General features: G+C 42.9%; 1 protein-coding gene across 1 annotated transcript in view; it reads right to left on the minus strand.

Annotated features, from left to right (window-relative positions):
- Positions 1-22,652, minus strand: part of LOC149229078 (acyl-lipid (8-3)-desaturase-like) — a 246,043-nt gene that overhangs the window by 17,888 nt on the left and 205,503 nt on the right. The window lies entirely within an intron of this gene.

The raw sequence follows: 22,652 nt of genomic DNA on the forward strand, positions 1-22,652 counted from the left end.
CCGAAGTAAGACATAAGGGATCATTAAGAAAAATGTCGACAAGATCTATGAACGAAACAACATGCTTTATATAGAAACTAGCCCAGACACATATAAAAATGGTTGTTATCTTTATTGGTAGGGACATATGTCCTGAACTGCTTCAGTTAAAGATATGAGCTTCACATACTCTTTGCATGCAGACATGGCTACAATTAATCTCATTCCCATCACATACACATACACCATTAACTTTGGCAATGAGACTTGCTGACATGGGCTCCTTGTTGAGCAATAGTAGCTCGGGAGGTATTCTTCACTAGCTTGGTGCCTTAGCTTGTGGAGAACATTAATCAGCCTTGTGGATGTTTGCTTAAGTGGAGAAAGTGATTATTAAATTCCTTCCTAAGTTTTAACCTACGAAAAGTACAACTGATGTGTTATATTCTTGTGTTGACTTATTGAGCCAAAGTCTAAGGTAATGGAGATAAATAGTTTAAGTGACCAAGATCTAATCTGAGCCAATGATCTCAAGAGGGGAGATGAAGGATGATCTCAGCCCTCCATCTCTTTGGAGGGCTAGGGTTTTTTTAGGAGGCTCAAGGGAGTTCGATATAAGACATATGCATGAGGTGAAAGAACATTATTGAGACAAGGCGAATTGGGTAGATAGATTTGCTGAGAGAGAAAGAGAGAGAGCAGCGTGTTGGTGGAAGACAAAGCAATTTATCAGGAAAATTATCAGCAACCAAGCCAAGTGAAACATGGCCACATTAGTTGGGTGATGCAGGCCACTTGAGCAGTGATGCAGGCCGTGCGAGCTGAGTGATGCAATCCGCATGAGCTGTGTGATGCAGGCCACACGCAGGATGACGCAGGCATCGTGTAGGGTTTGATTTCTGCAGAGTTTGGTGAGGCCATATGACTGGGTATTTGCTCTGGGAATTTCTCTTGTGGACCTTTGTAATTTTAGTAAGAAAATTCCATATCTTCCTGAGCCAATAAGAACAAACTCATTGTTGGTTTTCCCCTTTGTGGGTTTCCAAGGTAAAATTGTGTCAATTGTGTGATTGTTGTTCCTATTGTTTATGTTATGCATTTTATTTGTTAAAGAGCCTTGTAATGGTTAATTTACAAATTAGAAATTAGAATTTATTGGTCGCTGCAATTTATTTCTATGCATAAAATTTGTTGTGAACTAATTCTTGAGCTGGGCTTAGGGAAATTTACATGGTATCAGAGTGTCCTTGAAGACTTTATCACAATGTTCATGCATCAGCTTGTGGTTGCGCAGATTGTTGAATTTTGTAGCTATGGTCAGTCTTCATAATTTATATTTTAGCCCTTGTAATGTATAAAGAATTTGTAAGACATGTTCATGTCATTATGACTATTTAGCCCTTGAAAGAATTATTATAAGACATGTTCTTCATGTCAGATTTAAAAGAGAAAATTTTGAATTTTGAATTTTTGGCTCCAAGATAGCCAAGTCGGCCCTCCTTCATGTCAAGTCGGCCCTAGGGAAGAGACACTCATTTGCGAAGCCAGAACACTATATAAAGGCATTTGACCTCCTCCACAAAGGCAGCATTCGTCCTACTCACAAAGGCAGATCAGATCATGCTAAGTTGCAGAGCAGATTGGAGGCTTGACTTGAGGGCTAGAGACCAGGTTTGACCATAAGCTTTGTTGGTCAGTTTGACCTCATAGTTGAGTAGCAGCATTAGATGTATTTCTTGCTGAACTTAAGAATTTCTCTAAGAAAAAGGTTGCTAGGTTTTCCCCTAAGTGGGTTTTCCCAGGATAAATCTTGTGTTCTCATTGTGCATTGTGATCTCTACCATCCTTATGGTTTTATGGTTGAATTTTTGAAGTGTAATTGCTTAATAATAAACTGGAATTGTTAAAAGAAGATCTATATCATTAGAAGTAACTATCAGTATTTCAGAAATTTGTGTTTGTATCTATTGCACTTGAAAACTCCACACAGTTCAGTGATCCAGGGTTCGCGCAGAGATTAAGTGAAGCAGATATTTTCTAGTCATGGCCACGGGGTTCACTTTGAGGATAGGCTAGAGGGTGCACCGAACTTCACAACCTGGAGAGAGCACATTATTCTCGTGTTGGAAGAGAGCTCAATGATCTAAGGTTAGTGCAATGGTTGAGTGAAGTAGAATTTTTCAGTCATGGCCACAAGGTTGCATTTTGAGGGCAAGCTAGAGGGTGCATCAAACTTCACAACTTGGAGAGAGCACATTACTCTCGTGTTGGAAGAGAACAAGATCTGGGATCTCGTTGACCAAGTGCGACATCCCCTAGTTGATCTGACACAACTTGTTGTGTACGAGGAACAGGATGTGAAGGTCAGGCGCATCATCATGGATGGGGTGAAGGACTGTTAATTTTCTTAGGGCTAGATTGTTCTTTACTTTAGATAATTGCATTTCTTCAATTTCATGTTACGTTTTGTTCATCCCATAATATGTAAACATCATTAGCAATTATGTAGAAAGAACAATGACATCGTCAGAGAAGCGGAAAAGAGGACAACGAGATTTGGTCAGAGACTAGGGCAAAACCCCACAAGGGGGAAAACCATACAAGTTCTTCTTCTTCTATTAGATTTTCATTGAAAGTTCAACAGAGAGGTACAAAGTACAAATATCATCATCATTAGGTTGCTCAATGTTAGAAAATCAGAAAGGCAGAAAGACTTTCTCTAGTTGATAATTACTTGTGATATCTTTGAATTCTTATTATCTTTCTTATGTTCCTTTTTATCTTAGTTCATCAAGTAATTATCAAAACCAAAACACAAAGATCGGGGACACAAGATATAGGCACTCATCCAGGGCAAAACCCCTAGATAGGGGAAAACCCAATTAAGAACTCTTCCTTCAGTAATTCAAATGAGATAAACCAAGAACCTAGACCAATAGACCTTCCTCCTCCACCAAGTCAGCCTTCCAATATGTTTTAGCTCACTTCAATAATCTCTTCCTGTCCAACAGCTTCAACCCAGCATCAACCCAAAAATTTCGGCCACAGCTTCACCAACAACTTCAAAATTTCGGCCTTCCCAACAATTGCAGAATATCGGCCCTACCAGCAGCTTCCCACCTGTGGGAGAAAGAGAGAGAATTTCAACTTCTTATGCTTGTGAGAGACATCATTCTCCTTCGCTATTCTTCTTCTTTTTCCTTGGAATTCACACTTTTTCTAGCCCCAGAAGTTGCAAATCGAACTTGTTATGAGTGAGTGACAAATGAGGTCGAGTTGTTGCCTTTATATAGTGATTATGCCCCAATTTACGCTGACTTCTCCAGTTTGAGGCCAACTTGGTGGAGGAGGCCTAATTGACCTATTTTACAAAAAAATAAGTTTCTTCTTTGACAAATAAATCCCAAGAAGGGTTCTTTACATTATAACATGGACAGGACACTAGACATAAACCCTACAAACCTCCAATGGAGGCTTTGACTTAAAAATGGAGGCTTTGACTTAAAAATAATTGACCCAAGCATGAAACCCATACTTTAATAAATAATAAAATTTCATTTTCTTTCTTTTGATAAATATATTACATCATGACTCAAGTACAATTATGAACACTGACATTAGTTACATTCTTCAACACTGAGGGCCTATACATGACTTGTTCACAACTACGTTTGTGAACAAATCTTACCGAGAACTAGTACACTACACTGCCATAATGATATTAGGGTTGCAACATATAAACACCATCACTGCTTCTGGACTGAACGATACCATACAAATACTTGAACTGTGATGCCAATAGAGCATTACATATATTGCTAAACTATGATAACAATAGAGCCATACATATACCGTTAAATTGTGATAACAACAAAGCCATACATATACCATAATTGTGATGTCAACGAATGTTATGCCAATGTTACTATCCATACAACTGAACTGTGATACTGTGGTGCCAACCACATAGGAAGTAGGAACCATACAACTTGTATACATGAAACCTTCAGAATCCATACATAAATATCTTGCAGAGATACCTAATTGTGCATACATTGTGAGGTAAATATCCATGTAGAGAACCAACCATACTATGAAGATGCATATAGAGAATGCCATATAGACAACTGTGTGAAATGCCCATACGAACAGAGATGGATATCATGTCTAAAGCCATACAACAAAACTATCAATTGATATCATGAAAAATGCCATACAATGGAACTGTGAGGTGTGACCGACTCAGCCGATTCGGTAACAGACCGACCTTTGGCCTGATTTTTGTACCAAGCCAACCCGGGCAAGGGTTTGGCTCAGTCAACTCGACCGATTCCAAATCGGTTAGGCCGGTTTTTAAAACACTGATAGGTGTTGGAATTTCTAAGTCTAACACGTTAAAAACCCTTCATGTACTTTACTGATTTATTCCTACCTACGTGTTCTGTTACTTAACAAGTTATTTACCATGTTAATACTGGAAATAAATACAAGTACATGCTCAACACATTACAGATCATCAACTGAAGGAAATAGAAACAAGCACACAAGTGACACCATTTTTTTTTGGACTAATGCCCTCGGAAAAACCCAATGTGGGAAAACTAGTGCAGCTATCTGAGGGTTTGATTTATTAAGCAGTTTCAAAATACAATCTGGGTGCCAAATCCGACTCACCCAACAAAGAAAAATCTTGGCAGTAGTAGCTCTCTACTTGGAAGCAAATATTCTAGCTGAAACCCTGGATAAACACTCTGGCAGTTCCACAGTTCAAATCTGCCCCACGAAACCCCAGCGTCAGCCTCTAGGGACTGCGTCAGCCTCTCTCTGGCCCAGCGTTAGCCCACCGTCACTCTGGCTTGGCCTGCGTCACCCCTCTGGCCTCTGCGTCACCCACATTGGCCCTCTAAGGCACTGCGCAGCTCCTGGCTGCCTCTATGTGAGCCCCGGCTAGCTCTGCGTGAACCCTTGGCTTCTTCTGCGTCCCTCTCTCCGGTTACTGTGCTGATCCTTCCAGTGCTATCTCTGCCTCTTTGCTTTTGTATTCACTGCCCCTCAGCTGCAACTCTGATCACTCTATCAACTTTCTCAGCAAACCCAGCCCCAGAAAGTCGAAATCTTGATCTCTTGGTGTGTTCTCCAAGTGACCCTCAAGCCTGCTCTTATACTTTTCTTGTTGACAAATCAACGGTCGAGATTAAGTCCCTAATCAATGGCTAAGATTAAATCTAGCTTCATCCAGACTTTTGGACCATTCTAACACAGTTTTATATTAATTCACATTAATATTTTATTTTCCCTAAGTTTAGACTTAGGGACTCCATTAAAAATATTAATTATTTTAATATCTCCCATACGGTTGAGAATCTGCCCAAACCCCTTCTGGGTATTGGAGCTCTCATGTGCCTTAGCCTCTACACCAATTTTCATGGCTATAGCACATCCGATGTTACCCCAAATCAACACTCCCTCTTAGCGAGGATTATGCTCTAGTAATACTCCCCACTGAGCATTACTCTGATCATCCGACATCAGTCCCTGTGCTGATATTAGGCCTGCTACCCAACATCCTTTGCACTACTACATACTGTACTGCTACCCATGGCCCTGCCACTACCACTACTGCATCCGTACTGCAACTCCCTTTGCATCCATGCTACTACCCATGGCCCTGCCACTGCTGCATCTGCACTGCAACCCCTCTCATCATGCTGCATCGTGCTGCCCATAGCACTACCATTGCTAATTGTTGCACTGCAACTCAGTTACTGAGAAGTAAGTAACTGATCTTCCAACTCTAACATCTCTGTCATGCTAGAAATACTCCTGATGCTGAAGCTCCCTCTGTCACTGACAAGTGCTCCCTCTCTGACCTCTACGCTACTACAACAACTCTGTGCATCTTGCACCGTTGCACACCTCTCTGTGCCATCCTACACTAGTGCAACACTCTCGTGCCTCGCACTGTTGCAACCTGCTAGCCTCGCGTTGTCCTGGAAATCTTGCACAATAGCTCCCTCTGTTGCTCCATCCACATCCATCTCTTCTGACATCGCCAGTACTGCTACTCCTCTTCGAGGCTCCCATAGCAAGGTCTAATCCAAGAGGCTGGGTACCTCGAGGATCCTACCCCTCATCACCTGTAGTCCTCTTGACTACAACTCGATGTCTCCCCACTTCTTCTAAAGTGGCACATGAGCACTCATGGCACAATCATCGTCTGTCTCCACTTCCTTCTCTGCCCTTGTTGGCATTGCCTTGGTCTCGGAGGCCTCTCCCTTACTCTTCTTCCTTGCACACTGGGTCGCAAAATGACCCAGCTCCCCACAGTGGAAGCATTTGACCTTGGAGAGGTCCTTCTTCTTTCGTTTCTCCTGCTTTCCCTCAGATGCTAGGGCAACATCCTCCTCCTCCTCCTTGATTCCGATCCCCTTGTCACTGCTTCCCACCTTGCTCAGCCTTCTGATCTCTTCCTGGTGAAGAGCAGCCCACATTTCCTCCCAATTTGGAAGGGTCGCCCTGCCTAGTATACTCTGGACAAACACCTCCCAGTGTTCTGAGACTGCGTTCAGGGTTGTTCTCACCATCAATTTTGGATCCAGCGTTGCCTCTATGGAAGTCAGTTGATCCCGAATCTCCTTCAATCGACCGAGGAATGGATCGATCTGTTCTCCCTTCGTCATCCGGTATGATCGCAGTTGACTTTCTAGTAGCATCTTCCTCTGCACGGAAGTATGCTGATACAACTTGGTCAGGGCTTCCCACATCTCCTGTGCTGTGTTCTTCTCGGTAATATGTGGTACTATATGATCCTTGACCCCATCAAGGATGATACTTTCAGCCCTCGCCGTTGCATCCTCGTACCTGTCGTTATCAGCCTGATCAACTGGGATAGCTATCATCCTTAAGGCGGAGTGGTTGACACGATTCCTGTCTAGTACGGATAAGATTCTGGCCTTCCAGATTACGAAGTTTGAGGCTCCGTCCAGTTTGTCCTGGTCTCTTACTCCGTGTAGTGCCATTTCACTGCTCCTCTACTTCCCTCCTGGAAGTTCTTGGTGTGACTCCCTTTGAGCCTCGATTTCCCTCCTAGAAATCCTTTTGCCAATGTCGAGATGCCCCTCTCCAATCATCTGTGCAACTGCAACACTAATCCGAATTCCTTGGCTATAAATCCACCTCGGCAACAACTCCCTCTATCTTGGCATTGCCCTGTTAGGTATTGTTCTGACTACAGTACCCCACCAGCTCCCCTCTGCAACTTACCCACAGCCTCCTAAACCCCAACAACCTGAAGGTTAGAGCTCCTAGGCTTTGCGCAATCCCGACACCAGCAAATCAGCCTCCTCAGCCAACTGCTTCAGCCCTCCTAGCCTCGATGTGAGCATGCTTTTGCCTCCCTCAGCCTCTGCATTCCCTCTTCCTAGCTCAATCTTGATGACGCATGCATTGCGTCACCCCTTCCTTGTTGCTACTCTGCCAGGAACAGCTTCTGTCACTCGAAACAACTATTTTTCTACTACTGCTGCTCTGTTCAATTGATGTCCTTAGTTCTCCTGTGATCTGCAACCACCCTCTGGTACCATGTTAGAATTTCTAAGTCTGACACGTTAGAAACCCTTCATGTACTTTACTAATTTATTCCTACCTACCTGTTCTGTTAATTAAGTTATTTACCATGTAAATGATGGAAATAAATACAAGTACATGCTCAACACATTACAGATCATCAACTGAAGGAAATAGAAACAAGCACACAAGTGACACCGTTGTTTTTGGACCAATGCCCCCGGAAAAACCAATGCGGGAAAACTCGTGCAACTATCTGAGGGTTTGATTTATTAAGCAGTTTCATAATACAATCTAGGTGTCAAATCCGGCTCACCCAACAGAGAAAAATCTCGGCAATAGTACCTCTCTACTCGGAAGCAGATATTCCAGCTCAAACCCCTGATAAACACTCCAGCAGCTCCACAGCTCCAATCTACCCCACAAAACCACAGCGTCAACCTCTAGGCACTGTGTCAGCCTCTCTCTGGCTCAGCGTTAGCCCAGCGTCACTCTGGCTTGGCCTACGTCAGCCTCTAGAGGCACTGCGTCATCCACGTTAACCCTCTGAGACACTGCACAGCTCTTGGCTACCTCTGCGTGAGCCCCGACTGGCTCTGCGTGAACCCTTGGCTTCTTTTGCATCCCTCTCTCCTACTACTACGTTGACCCTCTGATGTTATCTCTGCCTCTCTGCTTCTGTATTCATTGCCCCTCAACTGCAGCTCTGATCACTCTCTCAACTTTCTCAGCAAACCCAACCCCAGAAAGTCGAAATCTTGATCTCTTGATGTGTTCTCCAAGTGACCCTCAAGCCTCCTCTTATACTTTTCTCGTTGACAAATCAACGATCGAGATTAAGTCCCTAATCAACGGCTAAGATTAGATCTGGCTTGATCCATGTCTTTTAGACCATTCTAATACAGTTTTATATTAATTCGCATTAATATTTTATTTTCCCCGAGTTTAGACTTAGGGACTCCTTTAAAATATTCCTCTTATACTTTTCTCGTTGACAAATCAACGATCGAGATTAAGTCCCTAATCAACGGCTAAGATTAGATCTGGCTTGATCCATGTCTTTTAGACCATTCTAATACAGTTTTATATTAATTCACATTAATATTTTATTTTCCCCGAGTTTAGACTTAGGGACTCCATTAAAAATATTAATCATTTTAATATCTCCCAAACTATTTAGAATCTGCCCAAACCCTTTCTAGGTATTGGAGATCTCATGTGCCTTAGCCTCTCCACCAATTTTCACGGCTAGAGCACATCCAATGCTACCCCAAATCAACAGAGGAACCATACAAATTTGTATACATGAAACCTTCAGAAACCATATATAAATATCTTGCAAAGGTACCTAATTGTGCATACACTGAGTTAAATATCTATGTAGAGAATCAATCATACTATGAAGATGCATATAGAGAATGCCATATAGACAACTTATGTGAAATGCCCATACGAACAGAGATGTGATATCATGTCTAATGCCATACAACGAAACTACGAATTGATATCATGTCAAATGCCATAAAATGGAACTGTGAGGTGATATCATATCGAATGCCATGCAATGGAACTGTGAATTGATATCATGATGAAAGCACTGTAATTCAGACGAACTGAATAAATATACCATATAAGAGGTGAAAGATTACTATTTTGAGATCATTGCCACACCAAATGTGAGATCGTGCCATTATAGAATCATGTAGCCTTTCATAAGACCAGCAAAAGCTCTACTACCAAAGAGCAAGATCATAGATAACTTGTACAGAAACCTTGAGACCAAACATTGCAAGAGAATTGTAGTAAATATTAATACACCAACAAAGCCATAGAGTGAGATTAATATCCTGAGCATGAGCGAGAGATTGGTGTCATCAAAAGTGTAATGTTCCTTTTTTGGTATTCCTTATGACATGGTTAGGATGGACTTTCAGAGTTGAGGTAGATAGGTCACAGGTGCGGGTTGGTTTCACTAGCTAGCCCAGGGGCTTTTGGAGACGTTTTGAGGAGTTTCAATGAGGTCCGATGGCATTCGCTCGGTATATTCCATTGTCCGCATAGTTTGCCTCTCATTTTGGTGCATTCCGACAACTTTCAAAAAACTGAGTTATTATTGGCTCTGACTCAATTAATTATGCTTAAGTTGGCACTCCGGGAGGAATACTTGATAAAACACCTTAGTGTAATAGTTCATTGGAACTAGAACGAGAAGATCTACAGGATGGGATGGTTAGATGTGAATTTCAGTGACCTGAGGAGTCATGGTTACCAATTTACCCTTTTCTCGCATTAAAAAGAATATTTTAATTGCAATAAAAGAGGGAAAAGTGCTCCATGATTAAAATAATAATAAAATAAGAGGTCCTAGAGGGGTCTATCAAATCTATAAAAGAGGAGGAGGCCATTGGGGGACATCTTTGATTTGATATTACTTCTTGTATGAGAGGTTGAGAACCCAGTTCTCTACTTATTGGTAGCCCTGGGACAGAAACCCTCGGGTGTGCTAGTGGGTGTTGGATGAAAACCCAATACTCTTGAGGAGATTTCACTTAGAAATCTCATAGTGCTCCAGTGTTGTTTGGAGAGAGCAGTTTTTTCCGTAGACAGTTTGCAACGATCTTCTCACCGATCCATCTACATTGTTGCTAGAGCCATTCATCAATTGGCTCAGAGATCTTTTTATCAATGTTCCACCAAGACCCTGGTGCGGGGAGATGCATAGGGGGGACGTGTGGAAGTACCCTCAAAGTTTAGGGAAATTTGAGGGGTGCGGGGGGACATCAGGGTATATATATATATAATTCAAGTTCATATTCATTGTTCAATAATGAAGCATAAATATTAAATAGACTAATAGTAATATGGATACCAATACATTGAAAATTGAAATTTGATCCAGACATAAAATTTAAATTCATAATTGAATTAAATAATGACATACATTGATCCATCCTCATCATTTGTTTTGATACACACATCATTCATATGGCATACTCATTATTCATCCATACCATGAGATTCAATAATGAAATATTCAAATAAATTGATCCATATCATTCATCATTCATCATTCTACAATTTACATTGATTTAAAAATTAAATTCATCGTTCATCATTCTAGAATCTAAATAGAAAGCAAAACATATTAGTATATTACCATATACTAGATACTAGACACTGAAGTTTTGAGGGGGGCGCCAAGATGCACCCCTTTTAGGGAGTCTCGTCCCCCACACTGAGGAAACGCACCCCCTTGCGTCTCCCTAAGACTCCCCAAAAAGGGTGCATGGGGAAACGCATGCCCAGTAGACTCCCCCCATCCCTGGTGCGTGGGGTGCGTGCACCCAACCTTGGGGGACGCATCCTTGTAGACCACTGCTTTTTATGGGTTTTGCTCTGCTTACTTAGCAAGCTCAGGTTCCACTATTCCTTCATGTCGATGTACTCTTTTCAGTGGATTAATAAAATGGCTCAGTGATTTTATCGGCATCTATTTGTGTATTATTGTTGGTTGCATGTCTATTGACGTTTATTTTGCTATTCAAGTTTATTTTTGGTATCTACTGTTCAAATTCCCATCTGGGACATTACAGTGGTATCAAAGTTAGTTTTCCTGCGAGCCCGAGGGTTTATTGCAGGTTGATTTTAGTCCGAGGTATATCGAGATTTTAATAAAGGTTCAACAAATTGGCTCTGGCATTAAATATTCTACAAAAGCATTTTCCTATTGTTGCATAATTATTCGACAATTTGCAGAGCCGTGAAAATATTTCTTTTAAAGAGGAGACAAATTTTATTCAAAAGTTATATTGTTTATTTTGCCCAACTTTACACGAGGCAAATATTATTATTGTCCTAAATTAATTTTAATGTGTCTTTGAGGGAGATTAATTGGCCAAATTATTTGAAGGGCCAAAGGCCAAAGATAATTTTCAGAGGAGCTGACAAATATTCTTTTTTGGGAGTCGAATTAATTTGTTTAAAATCCAAGGTTTGGCAATGGGCTAACTCCTATACAAATTTTCTTAAGCCAACAGAGCCGATTTCGGTTTCAATTTTCTTTGAAAAGTCAAATGAATTTCTTGTTTTGGGTATTGAAATTTTAAGGCGGGAGTCGAGACCAATCTGGGCAAAGTTTGTAGATCATCCCATGTGCAGACGACAGAGCGACGTACTTCCATGCATCATCAACGAGTTTGAAGGAACCTTCGATACTCTGCGTGAAAGCGATGAACAATGGAACCAATTTGTGTGCCGTGTTGAGCGCGCACATGTAGCCGACTAAGGAAAAGCGACAAGGTTGAATCGTTGTATTAAACAACTCTCAGATCGACTGTAGTATCGAAGTCTGTGCACAAAGACCGTGGGGATAAGAAATCACATTGCCATCACTCAGTGCTCAAGTGCAATGTTGCCAAATTAAGCTCGAGTCGTGTGCAGCCAAGTCTCTCGTTTATGAACTATCGGGCATGATTTGTTGCCAAAATCAAAGTCAATCGAATTGTTGATGTGATAACAAGAAGGGGCAGTGTTTCGCTTTTGAGCACCTGTGCTAGTTTCTGTGCTCGAAAGGGTGTTGAAAGAGAATAGTTCGAGGTCGTTTGTCTTGGCAACATGGCCGCTTTCGGAAGTAAAACGCGGATAGTCCAGCGAGGACTCCAAGCCAACAGCCAATCGTGGAACCTCACATGATTGAGGAAGTCGCAGACAAATACGATGATTGCCATTGTTCATTTATCACTGGGTTGCTCTGCGTGGGGACCGATTCCAGTGAAGCAGAGTCACTGCAAATCATGGGTGCAACGCATACCTGTGCATGTAACTCAGATTTTTGTGGGACATGACTGGAGCATAATTTCATGTTACCTCGGTATGTGTAGTCTATGCTAGGGGTATTCTGACTATGGGTGCTCCATTTTGAAGACCTGTTCAAACCACTGGTGTAAATCGGGGTTCCTCTAATCCATTTAAAAATTTTCATGTGTTGTGAATAAAAAGGGATTGTTCTGGCTGCTATATTTGTGAACCAATTATCAGCTCCATCTAAATTTCTGGGCCGGTAAATGTGTTACCTAGACTCTTCGAAAGCTTGTTTTCGAATATCTGTTAACACCTGCTCACTAACAAAATCTGCAAGATTGAAGCCTTGATCGTGAAGTTGTTATGCTGTCAGCAAAGTCCAAGCTAAGTTGCACGAAACGGGGAAACGGAAACGAGTTTCCGAAACGGGAAGCGAAACGAAACGCGACCTCCCCAAATTTTAGAAACGGGGAAACGCGAATATATATATATATATATATATATATATATATATATATTAAAAATATTTTAAAATTATTATTATATATATGTGCAATCATAAAGCATTGATGATACATTTACATTATATGATTATAATTTATTACATTTAAACATTAAGATTAAATTTACATCACATTTACTCATGAGTCATGAAGGATCATATAATGAAAATAAAAATATAGGAAAATCCAAAATCAGCCTTTATTTATATTAGTATATGAGGCTGCAAGTACAATAAAGACTATAAGGCTGCAAGAACTATAGAGACAAGTCACAAAAGACTAATCCTCATCAAAAATAGAAGCAGCACAATGCTCAACAGTGGATGGTAGTGCTGAAGAAGATGATGCACCAATTCCACTTCCAAATTCGGCCTCAATATTCAGGGCAGCAAGAGAGAGATCCAAATCAGGATTTTCTGCATCCACATCCCATTCTTTAGAAGGACCACTGTTGTATTCTGGACCCCTACGAGATACAAGGCGAAGGTTGGAGTGCACATAAACAAGATCCTCTGCTTTCTGCGAGCCCAACCTATTGCGCTTCACAGAATGAATAAAACCATAAGTGCTCCAATTCCTTTCTGCTGATGAAGAGCTTGCCACTTGTGAAAGAATACGAATGGCAAGGTTTTGCAAATGTACACCATTTGCTCCATGACAAATCCACCACCTAACTGAATTCATGGTGCTTCTCTCCTCCAAAGCTGATATATCTGCATAATCATCTATTCCTGCAGCAAAACTGGCAAATTCCTCCTTTACCTCCCTATGTAGATGAGAAGGAAACATTCTCATAAGGGCTTTTTTCACCCCAGTAGCCACCTCTCTATCCTTATGGGGTGCCTTCCTCTTCCCATTGCTTTTAGCAATAAGCTCCTCATCATAAAATTTGGGGTTCAAAGCATGTGCTAAAGTGTGCAATGGTGTATTGAAATTGTTCCACCTATCAACAATGATTTTCTTGATCAAACCAGCAAAATGATCATCAACAAACAAAAGTTGTGGAGACTCCTGCGAAATGATTTCCACAGTTTTCTCAACCATGGAATCCATGCCATCATATACCTCTCCCAACAAAGGTTGGTCAGTGTCAGCACTCCGGAGAAGCTCAAATGCAGGGGTTGTGAACTTTAGCAGGAAATCTACCTTGCTCCACCAATCCTCATCAAGGCACAATCTACGCACCATAGATCCCCGCTCTGAATCTGCTTGTCTCCACTCAATCCAAAGTTGACTCACCACCATAGAAACTAATGCATGCTTAACCTCAACAAGGCGGCGCAACATCACGAAGTTTGAGGCATATCTTGTCTCAGCAACTTTTAACAACTCCAATTTGCAGTACTCTCGAAATATGGCCTGAGACTGGTGGTGGTTGGTGATGAATTTGATAATCTCCCTTGCTTCCCTGTGAGTTCCTTTATCCAGGAAACTTTGTTGTCGATCTCCTCTAAGATCAAATTCAGATTATGGACAATGCATGGTGTCCAAAAGATGTGGTCATACCTCCCCTCAATAATTAAACCTGCAGCTTTGTAAACCGGTGCATTATCCGTGATAACTTGCACCACCTTGTTATGCCCTATTTGTTCAATAGCTTTTATAATAACATCAGCAATGTACTGTGCATCTTTCACCTCTCCTGAGCAGTCTTCTGCCTTGATAAACATTGTTCCTTTGGGGGAAGTGGCAATGATATTTATCAATGGTCTGCGCCTCATATCTGTCCAACCATCTGAGACTATGGTAACCCCAGAGCTACTCCAGGAAGAACAAATTGGAGCTAAAATGTCTTCCACAAGGTCCTTCTCATTTTTGAGAAGCTGGGTTCTGACTTTCTCATAGTTGGGCCCCTTGTACCCTTGAGGAGCTTTGTTAACTGCCCTTATCATATCTTGCCAGTAAGGAGAGCGAACAACATTGAATGGGATACCACATGCATAAATGCACCTAGCCACTTTGGAATCAGTTTCTTCTCTTGCTTGCACATTCACCAATCTAGCAATTCTACTATCCTGAACTGAAGGGGATGCCCCTGGGCCTCTGGTATTTTTGGGTGCTGGTTGTTCATGTTGTTGAGTGTGACCAGCTCTCCTCTTTCTTGCTTCAACTACAATCCTTGGCTCAATGTTAGATGGAGCTTGAGTAAGCTCATCATGCCTTCTCTTAGTACCATCCGCCTCATCTTGCTCTCTTTGATATGCCCTCCTTGCCAACGGATCTGATGTTTTTGTGCAACCTGAAATCCCCTGTCCTCCTCCATGCAATAGATGCGCCTTCACTCTTGGGTAGGAGCCCTTGTACGTATTATTGCAAAGATTGCATCGCCATTCCCATGAGCCACCACCTCCACATCTTTGAAGCTTCGTCACATGCCTCCAAAGAGGATAATATTCAGCCCTTGGGTTGGCCCTAGGGCTTGAACTTGCAGCTGCACTTTGGCTGGAAGCCATTGCTGCAAAAATAAATTAAAAAACAAATCTGTAAATAAAAAAGTTAAATAATAAAAACGTTTTTCATATTTTTGACTGTATAAACCCTATAAAAATTCTAGAAAAGTTGAAATAGTAAGAAAAAACTAAGAAATGAATGTGGCTTACCCAAATTAATTTTTTGTGGCTGAAACTACCCTAAAATGCCAGAAAAGAGGAGAAATATGGTTGTAGCTGAGCCAAATCTGCTGCAAAAATAAATTTAAAAAACAAATCTACAAATAAAAAACGTTTTTCATATTTTTGGCTGCCTAAACCCTAGAAAAATTGAAGAAATAGTAAGAAGAAACTAAAAAAATGAATGTGGCTTACCCAAATTAATTTTTTGTGGCTGAAACTACCCGAAATGCCAGAAAAGAGAAGAGAAATATGGCTGTAGCTGAGCCAAATCTGTTGCTACTGAAATCTCCTGCTGAAATCTCTTTCTTTGGCTGCTGAAATCTCTTTCTCCTGCTGCTGAAATCTACTTTGCTCACTGCTCAAAACACCCTAGCTGAAACAACTGCCAGTCTCCAAGAGAAACAACTTGCTGAATAGTGTGATGAGAGAATGAGACAAACTGCTCTTTTATAACTTTAGAATAAGCTTCTAGAATTTACCGGAAACCTAAAAAAAATTTAAAAACAAATCAAAAAAAAAAAACAACAACACATTAAAACTGGGAAACGTGGCTTGTACGGCCTGGAAACGCGTTTCCGGTCATACTGCCACGTTTCCGTTTCGGGAAACGTGGCAGTACGGCCGGAAACGCGTTTCCAGGCCGTACCGTACGCGTTTCCCAGTTTCGTTTCCGTTTCCTGCCCGAAACGACCCCTCCCCCCACGTTTCCTGCAACTTAGAGTCCAAGCATTGTCATAATTGTCTCGGTGGCCATAGTGCCATCTATAGAGTCAAATTATGGTTGAGTTGAGTAAAATTTGTAGCATTGTTGATGATATATCATGATAAAGACTTATCTAAGCTCGGTAATAACCATGTATGTCATGTTCCTTCTCAAACACATTAGTAAAAGGGTGATGCTACATAAATTTGAACATTTTTTACTAAGGAAAAGGGCCCCACACTTTCGACCTAGGGACTTAGGGGCCAAATCAACTTTATTTAGCTGCTAGTGGAATGTGGGGGCCACCCACATAGGAGTTCGAATTAGGCATTCGATATGCTTGGAGGGAAAATTGAATGGGTGGATGGAGGGGCCCACATGAGGCTAAGGAGGCCCAAGGAGTTATAAAGAGAGATCAACTCTCATTTTCTTTTGATCTTTGAAATTTGCAAACAAACACACATTTGTTCACTCTGTTGTTTAGCAAGTCTACTGATTGTTTAGCCATGAGTCTCTCACGCGGGAGATTCAACCTCTATTTCCGGGGGACCATCCATGCCCGCCCTAGGAAGGTTGTTCTACAGGAGTTTTCAGGAGGTTCGAGCAATGACACACATCAGCAACAACACAGAGGAAGGGAGTGTGTATTTCTGGGCCACCAGAAATCATGCAGAGGGAGTTTGAGACCAGTAGGGATCACACAGCTTGCCGAGAGGTGAGGGAGCTGAGGTAGCAGTGTTGGACAAGCATTTTCGTTGGAGATTTTAGCCAGTTGAGCCAACATTCCAGCAATTCGCATCTCTGGGCTGAGAGACAGAGCAGAGGCCACACAGCAGAATTTCGTGGTGCTTGGAGAGCAGCTGTGTCGAGCCAAGAGTGCATTCAGGGAGTTAGGAGTTGGATAGCAAGGGTAAAACCAGCATTTTGGAGGAGTTTGCAGGTGGATTTGCAGCCAATTTCCAACGGGTCAAATTTGGCAGCCATAGCTGCAGTGAGGCTCCAAGAGGGTCGAAAAACCAAAATCAAAACCAACTAAAATCCTTTTTGGGTTTTTCTGGGTTTTGGCCAAGGAGTCCAATGTTAAAAGGATATAATTTTATGGGCGGTTTTTTTACCCATTCCAGCCATTCGAACTTCAAAAAAGCAATAGTTTTCTAGGCAGCGCAGTGCAGAGTGGTGCAATAGCTGAGTAGCCTTCAGTTCAGCCCTTTTCCTACCTGGATTTGGTCCTGCTTGTCCATTGAGACAAGCCCAGGTGCACCATTCCATCATCTATTGTATTTGGCTTGCAGAAAATTAATAAAATGGCTCAAAAGTTCTCCATTTACAGTTTTTATATGGGTGTCTGTTGAACATTTCGTTTTTGTATTTTGCTGCGTAGAATATTTGTCGTTATCACTTGTATTTCCTATTTAGGATCATTACAATGGTATCGTAGCATCATCTTGGCCCAACAGTGTGTAACCAGTAAGATCACGGGAGATTTGGGCATGTATGCATAGTGACGAGTTACACCGTACACTACCCATGGTTCAAGGGAGATCCAATATGCAGGAATTTTGGAGTAGAATCCGCTGGAGCGATGAGAGGTTGTCTCAATTGAAGAAGGTGTCAAACTAGATCCATCCTTGTCCTTACAACATAGACACTAGAGGTGCACAAGCCATGGGAGTACAACCATCTACACTATGCGGGGAAGCCCACAGACTCAGGGCACCAGATCTCCTGAAAAGGATCAGGCAGGCCAGAGGCAGTTAGAGGATGAGTCAAGGAGACGATTTTGCTAGTGGAGACCTGGTCTTAGACATCAGGGGCCTCAGGAGGAGATTGAACATGAGATAGAGGACACGCGGGAGTGTGAGGATCACATTGGTATACCCAATGTGGCAAAAGAGTCACCATTGTTGGAGGCCACTTTGATAGCACCAGTTGACACCTTAGGGGAGAAAGTAGAGCATACACCCATAGGACCATCCATTGATGAGTTGCCAGGAGACATAGACATGTCCACAGTTGAGAAGGCGACATCTGTTGTTGAGAACTTGAGATATCTGGGGTCATGATCAAGTTTTTAGGTGATAGCAGCGCACGACAGGATGATGAGGTGCCGAGAGACATCACCACCCTTGATGAGGAGTCGATAGGTACAGAGGTACCCAGATCTACGATACAGTTGTGGGATGACAACAACCTACAACAACATGGAGAGCACATAGAGGGGCGTGAGCTAGTCATGGAGGGGCAGTTCGTGACTCATGTTGAGCCCATGGTGGAGGAGGACGAGCAATCTTCTTTGGGGCCCACCACTAACTTAGAGTTGTTAGATGCACAGACCGTCAACAAAGTTGCAGTACTTCCAGATAATAGCTCTCTCTAGACTTATATAGATGGGGCTTGCAACATTGCTAGACTAACTTTGCACCACAAAGAGAGAGATGCAAAGACTCCCCGACAAATTTTATGTGTTGACCAAGATGGTGAGTTGAGGCAACATAGTTGTGCAAGGTGCTACACTTGCAGGATGGAGGGCTTGTTCTATGTGCTAGAGTTTGTGCATTCAATCCCTCTCTTGGGGTTGGATGGCTAGAGATTCTGAGTTGGTACCCAGTGGAGTGGGCTAGACTCATGGAGATGGTCGTAGACCGGAGTAAAGCTCAGTGGGAGCTCTCAGACATTAAGGGTGTTGGAGGCTCAGGTTGGCATTGGGATCCAGGCGAGGCTTCCTATCCGATATCAAACAGGTGGGATGGCTATGGCATTGATGAGGTAGTCAACCTCGTGCCTGAGCACATGCATTCCTTAGGGAGTTCCAGTTGATGCTAGTGGCTAGGTGGTTTGTAAGCAAACTCCATTGGTTGTTTTGGCATGTTGGTTGCGCATGGGGACGCAGGATGATTAGCATTCTCTGACAGGAGCTGGTTGGAGGAGGTGGAATGGGTATGCCAACAGACCGGATATTGTATGGAGACAATGTTCTCCCATTGAGGTTTAAGACTCGAGGGTCATAGAGGAACTGCACAACATAGATATCCCCCCTAGCAAGAGTGGAGTTAGGGTGCTCAGGTCTACCAAGATGGACAAGGGGACATGACGCGTGTCATGGTGGGGTCACTATCAAAGTGGCAAACACTTTGGCACATGCGGGATACCATATGTTACAGGGTGGTATGATAGTAGGCAGTGACTGGCACACCAAACTGCACAAAGTCAGGTCATAGCATCCAGTTTTATATAGAGGGATGTGCCCTGATGCATACAGTCCCAATTCTAGGCCACCGCACCCAGTGGTGTGTAGGGCTATGCAGCGAGGAGCAGTGACCAACAAAGGAGCATGGAGATACATGTTGGTATACCACAGCATGTCGATTAACATTGTGGGGTAGGAGTGACTCGCATCGCATTGAGGACGTGCGGGGAGTGAAAGGTGCAGTGACACAAGCAGGGCATAAGACGATACAGGATGGTATGGTTGTAGCGGGGGGTATTCCATGGTGTACAGAGACAAGTTGCGGTATTAAGTGGCCTGTCGATGAGTGCGGTGATACTGGGTGGTATGTAGTTGCAGATGATGCAGTGCAGTGGGCGCTTGGAGCATTACCTCCAAGGAGACTTATGGGCAGGGGCAATAGGTGTACCATTGGATGCATCTCACCTAGGATTAATGAGGACATGGTTGAGCATCTGGTGACACCATGTTTAGTGAAGATAGGGCCTCGAGGGGGTTGTCAGCAGATCCAAGGCAGAGACAAGGACGTCTATAGGATTACTCTTGAGCATTCTAGCAGACTATTGACCATACCCTTCGGGACATACCCATCCATCCTCCTTCGGTGTTTCTTATATTCACATAGTGTTTGGTTGTTGCCCCTTGACACTCCATTTAGGCAGTAGGGCATGGGAGGCTCACCCTAGGTAGTGGGATGAGACATCACAGGTCATGGGTTGGGAGGAGACTCTCCAATTGAGACACTTGGTAGATGCACGAGTTGACAGATATAGGCTTAGGGATAGCATGGTTGATTGTCGAGGTAGCATATGTTCCACCCCTAGGCTCACACTTAGGGAGGTGACCGAGAGGGAGTTGTATGGTGCTTTTCCAGCTCAACAACTTGAGACATTAGGTGATCATGAGGTGCGAGGGATGGTAGCCCTTGTTGGCAAGATGATGCCTAGGATTCCAACAGAGGACCAGGGCACATCATCAGGAGTTGGGATAGTAGATCTTGTTGTGTGATTTGGCAAGCGCGGAGCAATTGGTTATTCACAACACAAGTTCTTGATGCTCGGTGCCTACCTATTGCATACCTACAGGAGTCAAAGACGAGGCACAAAGGAGTCCCAATAGCTAGTAGCATACCACAGCGACATGTAGAGAGGATTGGGGGTTGTGGACCTCTAGTATGGTTATGGGATCTAGTGGATTGGTGGGATACTCCACTCAGTGAGCCTGGGCAGGATAACATGTGAATTGATTCATTCATAGGCAGACACATGGGGAATCACCGAAGCCCTCACCATAGGGTGAGGTAGATTTTTGCTCAAGATTGGGGCTAGCCATGGAGGGATAGGCGCTGACATTATTTGGTCGCTTTGGCAGGTTAGGCCTAACCTCAATCATTGCATAGATCGTGGTCGAGACCTATGCAAGAGGAGAATCTGGTACGAGCATGTTAGATAATTAGTGAAGACCAAGGTGCCACGAGGTCACCAGGACAGTCTCTTGCTGCGTTGGGCATGGGACGCTAGCGTCGTAGTACTTAGCAGTTCAAATACCCATATGGATGAGTTGGTTTCTAAGAGGAGGGTCATCAAGATTCTCCATCGGGTTTCAGTGATTCACTAAGGGCGTGGGAGACTTGATCAACATGGCAGGATGGCTAGCAAGAGGATTTTAGGAGGAGCTCATGCAGGAGAGACTTCATTCGCATAGGGAATGAGTTATATCTTCAAGGGCCCATAATCAAAGTGCATGGGGTGGACTATTCGGTAGAGCAGCTTCATGAGGATTTGGGCGGAGTTTAAAATCGTCAAGATGCTCTACTTATTGGTGATAGACACAGGGGTTCTAATGCCCATATCTGGCAGGATAATGAGTGGAGCAAGGGGGGCTTCATGTTGATCAGATTGGCTTGGGATCCTGGTATGAAGGGACACCTTCACTATAGGATAGTACAACAATCAGGGATGATCCAATGGCACTTTTGGGACCTTGGTGAAGTTTGCAGTGACAATGGGGGTCCATAGTCAGAGAGGGTGTTTGTTCAGGCATTGCTTGAGGACAAGTGATGTTTGGTGCATTGGAAGAACTTACCAGATGAGTATGCCACCTGGGAGAGTGAGAATATTTTGGAGCACCCAGATTTGAGGTTGCTTGAGGGCAAGCAACATTTGGGAGGGGAACACTGTCATGTCCCTTCTCAAACACATTAGTAACAGGGCGCTGTTACACAATTTTGAACATTTTTTACTAAGGAAGAGGGCCACACACTTTCGACTTAGGGACTTACAGGCCAAATCGACTTTATTTAGTTGCAAGTGGAATGTGGGGACCACCCACATAGGAGTTCAAATTAGGCATTCGATATGCTTGGAGGGAAAATCGAATGGATGGATGGAGGGGCCCACATGAGGCTAAGGGGGCCAAGGAGTTATAAAGAGAGATCAACTCTCATTTTGTTTTGATCTTTGACATTTGCAAACAAACACAAATTTGTTCACTCTGTTGTTTAGTGAGTCTACCCGTTGTTTAGCCATGAGTCTCTCACGCAGGAGATTCAACCTCTACTTCGAGGGACCATCTGTGCCCTCCCTAGGGAGGTCGTTCTACAAGAGTTTTCAGGAGTTCCAGGGCAGTAACACACATCAGCAACAATGCAGAAGAAGGGAGTGCGTATTTTTGGGTAGCCAGGTGTTAGCGCTTGAAATTTCACCTCAGGCTGAGAAAGGTAAACCTCAAGGCAACATCAAACCATTTAGCCTCGTAGCTAGCCCTACGGAGCAGGGGAAGGTTCTCTCCGGTCTATCTCGTAAAATCTTCAATAGATGAGATGACTAATAAGGTAACACTGATATTAGGCTAGTAAACTGATCAAAGAGTTTGGTTTGGGGTTTTTTGAATTTTTGGTGGCAAATTGAGGGGATGGCAATTTTGGGTGTGGGGATTGGACACAGTTTCTGCAGGGGGTTCCTTGGGGCGAGGTAGGAGACAGCGTTGATGCCTTTAACCGAGGTGAATGGTCAGCTATGAAATATGAGGAGCTAAAGAGAGCAAACAATCACTTTGAATTCTCTTTAGACAAAAGAAAACATTGAAATTAAACAAACTTAAAAGCAGAGCATGGCAAGCATGAATTCTTACTTTAACACTTCATTTGTTTAATGTGCAGAAGTAAAAGAAAGGAAATGAATCACATAACAAGCTTACAAGAACATTGAGAAACACACCATCAACACATGAGTCCACAAGAATCCCAAAGAGGACTGCAAAAC

Source organism: Pinus tabuliformis, chromosome J, assembly GCF_031772625.1.
Source record: "Pinus tabuliformis cultivar Carrire ecotype Pingquan chromosome J, CPIR1, whole genome shotgun sequence".
NCBI classification, from domain to species: domain Eukaryota; kingdom Viridiplantae; phylum Streptophyta; class Pinopsida; order Pinales; family Pinaceae; genus Pinus; species Pinus tabuliformis.